Genomic DNA, 6,663 nt, shown 5'->3' on the forward strand with positions numbered 1-6,663 from the left:
GGACATGAATATATGAGCTTCAAAGGCTTGATGTACATGCTCTCATTTTTTTATTCTGTATGAGCTCAAACATGTATGAAAATTTAAAAAATTTTGTCATTGGAAAAAACTAACTTTTAAGGCCTTTAAAAAAAAAAAAACCTCTCTGTTAAAACGTCGCTATAATATTTTGTCTCAGTGTCGCTATATAGCGACTTTTGGCAAAAGTCGCTATATAGCGACGATTTACGAAACCCGATTTTTATACCGACGATTAACGCTAAGCAGGCGCTAAACGTCGGTACGTAAACATCGCAATAGGATGCGTGTGTAGTAGTGACCATAGGGGTGAGCAAGAAAATCCCATGGGTATGCCTGAGATCTGTTTATATATTTGTTCTGCCAACCTCAAATGCATGTTTTCTAAGAGCCACATATTCATCATAACACACTCCTCTTTAGACCAAGATAACATAGTTTTGCTTCGGCTATCACTCCATGAAGCTTTCCTCCTATTCCAGTTTATGTTGAGATATCTCTTTCTCCTCCCTCCATTAGCCATGTTGATGACTTCTCAATATAACTTTCTTCAGCCCATAATTCTTATCCAAAGGGATGTTCTCATAACACTTCCTTATGTCCGCAATGAAGACCGAATAGATCTTTTGTGGTAAATTTAATTTTACGTTGTATATGGAACTAACTATCCAAAACGCACTCACATGAATGTTGGCATCCAATTTGATTTGCTCTTAGAGATCCCTGGATGCTTTCATGATGGGATCCAAGCATGCTTGTAAAGAAAAAGTAATTAATGATGCCAACTCCAAGAATATACAAAGGTGTGCATTAGTAATCCATGATCTGAAGGTGTTTTTGTGAGCTTTGAAAGTAGCCATTAGATATGGAAAAGATGCGAATCCAGAGTAATATTTAAGTGGAAGTTTTGAATATCTTTGACCAGTCGGTCTAAGATGTCTGGGTTATCCACTCTTGCGAAATCCCTATTAGATACCCTTAAAATTGCTTGGTCATAGATGAACTTCTTGCAAATATATGCTGGAGTCGAAGTTGACTTATCTGTAGAGGTAATAAGGAGGGACGTTGTTAGTCTCCTTACTTCCTTCATTATAGATGGTGTCTTTAAAGGATCCCAACTCCCCACTATGTTTAATTTTTTCTCACCCGCTAGTCTCTCCAGATAGTTACTACAAAATACTCCGAATTCTGTCTCCTTTGGGTTTAATATTTCCAACAACTCAGGACTTAGTGTGATTATTTGGTTCCAGATCATATATAATACATTTAGTGTCCCATCAATATTCAATTATTTCCTAGGGATATGTCCTAATCCCTTCTTCAAATAATCCTTCGATGTGTTCTCAAAAATCACTATATCATTGTGAATGGTACACACATGTCCCCATTCTATTTTAATGAATTTTCTAAAAGTATTATTTTCACACTGACACATAATCTCTAACCCATCTCTGAATACTGTCCCGCATTTACAAAGTAAAGATGCTAAATTACCGGAGAACTCCCAAGCAATGCTGATATCTTTTATGGAGTCAAACACATTGTCAATCTTGTGGTGAAAGAGAAAGTCTATAAGAAGTTTTTTAATTGAAAACATTTCAAGTAGAGGGTTATTGAATAATGCATGTATGAAGATGGTAGATTTCTTTTCTTTATTTATCAGAATTTTCCTGATATGTGGCAATAGCACAATACTCCTCAATCAAACATCACATACCTGCCATCAATCAATCCTTGTCATCATAAAGCAGATGTCAAACAGGCAAATTCTTGTTCTTTGCATTAGTGTGTGACATGATCTTACCCCCTCTCAAGATCTTCGATGGTCGTACTTGGGATTCCGAGCTATCCAAATGTACTGAACTCTCCGCCGAGGGTTGCCATTCAATCATCTTACTGGAATAGTGGTTTCTAGGTGAGTAGTATGATGTGCATCCCCGTCCCCTTGTATATCCAATGCATCCTGCTACTCTCCCTCTAGCCCAAGATCCATATGCTCTAGAGGGTAGTGTCTCCAGGGACCGAAGCATGAGTTCCCCATATGACATCACTCCTAGTGATGGTTGGGGTAGTAAAGGTGCAAGAGGGTTCTTCTCTAGATTTTTCACAGCTAACAAAACCAGTTCCCTCATGTAGTGAAATGTGAGAGAAGCTTTGCAGAATACAACCATATCACTAGCCTTCATAAATCAAAAAATCAAGATAATTAGTAACTTCATTTTCTTATGTTATGTGTATTAAAATGCCATAATAAATGGTAATACATCATACATGCCTTCATCAATAAAAGGAAGGAGTTGAAGGCAGCTTTGAGCAGTGTCAATTTGGAGTGTGCATAGGTGTGTCTTACAATGTGTTTGTGTGTGTGCATAATGCCTGAGAATGTGTTTTTGTGTGTCAGAGAGACTAACATCCATAAAGTGCAAATCAACCTAGGGTCAATTTGAAAACTCGAACATAACCTAAATGTGTTTGTGTGTATGAGTGAGTATTAAGTCGACCTAAGGTTAATTTACAAGCCTAGCCATTGTGTTCAATACCCTATGCTTTCAAATCTCAAATTTATTATTTGTGTGGGTGGGTCTCAGAATGTTTTTGTGTCACGTGCATAATATGTTGGAATGTGTTCATGTATGTGTGTGAATGATCACCAACATCCATGAGGTGCAAATCGACCTAAGGTTGATTTGAAAGCCCCAAAACGTATTTGTGTATGTGTGAGTGATCATCAAATTCACCCAAGTTTGATTTGTAGAACTTTGGTAATTGTGTTCAATTCTCTATGCTATCACTTCTCAATTTGACCCAAGGTTGATTTGTAGTGTCTGTGGGTGTGTCATCGAATACTCTATGCTATCACTTCTCAAGTTGACCCAAGGTTGATTTGTAGTGTTTGTGGGTGTGTCATCGAATATGTGTGTGTGTGTGTGTGTGTGTGTGTGTGTGTGTGTGTGTGTGTGTGTGTGTGTGTGTGTGTGTCTTAGAATCTATTTGTGTGTGTCAGAGTGATCACCACCATCCATGAAATGCAAATCAATCCAAGGTCGATTTTAAAACTGAAAATAAGCTCTTAATGCATTTATGTATGTGTGTGTGTGATCCTAAGGTCAATTAGCAAAGCATGGCCATTGTGTTCTACACCTTATGCTATCATTCTCAAATCAACCCAAGATACAATTGCAATGTGTTGGGTTAAGGTTAGAATGTATGTGTTTAGTTATCACTTCTCCCAAACACACACGTGCCATGCTATCACTTCTCGAATTCACCCAAGGTCGATGTTGCAGTAGTACTAGTGTGTCCTTCTTACTTTGCCAAAACTTTGTGGAGTCAATAGTTACAAAGCCACTTGTATGGCATTTGATTGTTGCATTAGGGCCTCTTTCCACCACGTCCTGAAACTACTTTACATCTAAAACATACTCAAAGAAGCGTCGAAAGTCAAGCTTGATAATATCTTGGATTATGCCACAATAATCATCCATGGCTCCATTGGCTCCCTCAAAGCTAGCAATGACTGTTACATAGCATTCACAACATACATAGCATTTTGTTCAACCACACAAAATTCTGCTTTTATTAACAAAAAATATTATGTAGAGCATCTATAATTGCATCTATAAATGCGTTTATGTACGCGACTCTCTGTTTTTTTTTAATTTCTAGTAGGACGTCTATTTGCGCATCTATAGGTGCGTCTATGTACGTGTCTATCTTTTTTTTTTTTATAGCAGGGCATCTATTTGCACGTCTATAGGTGTGTCTATATGCATGTCTATCTGTTATATAGACATGCTTTTAGATGCGGGTTTGTAGACACACCAGTAGATGCACAAATAGACGTACCCGTAAGTTTTTTTTTAATTATGGAAATGTGTCTGTGTGCACATCTCTAGGTGCCTTTTCTTGTTGTGTAACTTGATATAGTCTAAGTGCCTAGTACTACTCTATTAGTGCTCTAATAGTGCTATAATAGTGCTTGTTTAGTGCACTATTATTCTTGGTCAGAGCTATGCTAGAACTTCTTAAGAGTTCAAGTACATGTTAGTCCTCTAGTAGTGCTCTAATAGTGTTGTAATAGTGTCCTCCAAGGCTATGCTATAACTTGATATAGTCCAAGTGCCTAGTACTACTCTATTAGTGCTCTAATAGTGCTATAATAGTGCGTGTTAGTGCACTTAGTGTTGGTCAGAGCTACACTGGAACTTCTCAAGAGTTCAAGTACATGTTAGTCCTGTAATAGTGCTCTAATAGTGTTGTAATAGTATTTTCCAAGGCTATGCTATAACTTGATATAGTCCAAGTGCTTGGTACTACTGTAATAGTGCTCTAATAGTGATCTATTAGTGCTTGTTAGTGCACTATTAGTGTTGGTCAGAGCTACACTAGAACTTTGCAAGGGTTCAAGTACATGTTAGTCATCTAATAGTGCTCTAATGGTGTTCTAATAGTGTTCTCCAAGGCTATGCTAGAGCCATACTAGAACTTCTCAAGAGTGCAACTACATGTTAGTCCTCTAATAGTGCTATAATAGTGTTGTAATAGTGCTCTCTAGGGCTATCCCAAAACCTGATATAGTCCCAGTGCTTGGCACTTCTATAATAGTGCTCTAATAGTGCTTGTTAGTGCACAATTAGTGATGTTCAAAGCTAAGCTAGAACTTCTTAAGAGTTCTAGTACATGTTATTCCTCTAATAATGGTCTACTAGTGCTACAATAGTGCATGTCAGTGCAGTAACACTGCAATTCAATGGTGTGCTAGTACTTATTATGTGCTCCAATGGTGTAAGTCAAATATGTGTTACTACTGTAATAAATACTGTAAGTGCTATGCTAGAGCTCTAAACAATGGCTAAGGTAGTGTTGGTGAAAACTTACCTCCAAAGCCGATTGAAGCATGTAGTTTTGTGTCCTCATGTGATGTGCACCTACCACTAATGACCGTGGAGCATCAGTTATTCATTGTCCACAACCTGGATGCACGCATTCTTGCTCGATAGCACATAACTATGCAAAGCAAAATAGATGGTACGAGTGTTTGCATGGTAGCATGCAAACACCCTGTACCTCATCATCATGGCCAAGGCTGCACCCAACACAAGAACCAAAAACTATCAAAGGGATTGGAATCCTAATGGCTTGCTACCAGCATGGCATAGGAGGCTGCAGAGTTGTAGAGGCTCTGCTCTGCACATGTTGGACCATCTTCCGAGCAAACTCTACATGCACCTCACATTCTTTCAAATCCAATCCCTATCGGCGCACTTCTTCCTACAAACACATGAATAACTGAAAACCATCTCCCAGGTGTGTGAAAAAATCAAAGTCTTGCAAGCATCAAAGTTTGGTAGGCGAGACCAACATACCTTTGTAGAATCCACAGCAACGTGAACATTGCCAGAGCTATCGACCTCCATGTAGGCAAGCATGGATTTCAAAAGTTTCTATTCTGACATGCAGATTCTGTTTTTCTAATTCCGTTGTAGTCTCATATGCCTCCATGGCATTGGCCATATCATTGTTCACCTTCTGGGCTACTGAGCTAACACCTCGAATTTCATGCAGCTGGCATTTTGCCTTCTCAAGAGACTCTGCTGCCTTTTTGTATTCCTCCCTTGCCCACAGCTAGCATCTTTTCTCTAGCTTGCAATAGTACCACTACAGATTTCAAATTCTCCAACCTAGCATCTTCTACACCTGGGGTTGGCCACCCTCGGCTCCTCCCATCAAAACAAATGATTCCACCAACAAAAGCTTGGGAAGCTAGAGGTGTTCCAGATTTCCTCTCACTGTCGTCCTTCTTGTTCCTACTCAGACACTTATCAAACTTTTGTTGGAGCTTGTCTTGATGTTGGACCAGGGAGATTATGCTCTCAACAAAATCTTCCCAAGCAATCAACCATGTGTTTGTACAACCATCATGTTCATACTCATAAGCAAATCCTCTTGCAAATGAGAGGGACAACTCTAGGTTGATCAAAGGTTCTTGATAGACCTTTAGATGAAATTCCAGAAGCTGGGAGTACACCTCGGGCCTGACAAACCAACACTTTATTTTTTCTTTCCCCTGCCAAAGGTGGGAAAAAAGAGTCAACCAGAACCTATCTGGAACATCAAGTTCTATGAGTTGGCACAGGTTCAAGCCCACCAAGCTCAAGCCATGCTCTGCGTGGAATTCCTCCTTGGTCTTGCAAAACACCTTTTGGCATGGAGTTTCAATGTGGGGTGCTTTAAACCTTGGCATTGCCCCAAAAAGTGAACTGATTACTTATACTACAAATTTAAAATACAGACACAATTAGAGGAACATCTGATATGGACTACAAAAAAGGAAAGAGATATACTATTAAAGACACAGTTAAAACAGATATAGATTGTGCTACACACTTACAGAAATAGACAAATAGAGAAACACACAACAGAAACAGATAGACAAATAGATTGTGTTAAACACTTACAGAAACAGACAGACATAAACACTTACAGAAACAAACAGATAGAAACACACTTAACAAAAACAAACAGACATAGAAACATTTATTAAAAATATAGATATATTGAAAAAATACTTTGACAGGAGGTTCAAGCAGAGGACTATCAATAATATAGTTCAACATTTGTATACTGGGACTTGTTAGTGTAGCT

The sequence above is a fragment of the Dipteris shenzhenensis genome, chromosome 13 (genome assembly GCF_047967505.1).
Source record: "Dipteris shenzhenensis isolate YYH24624 ecotype China chromosome 13, Dip_SZ_1.0, whole genome shotgun sequence".
NCBI lineage: Eukaryota > Viridiplantae > Streptophyta > Polypodiopsida > Gleicheniales > Dipteridaceae > Dipteris > Dipteris shenzhenensis.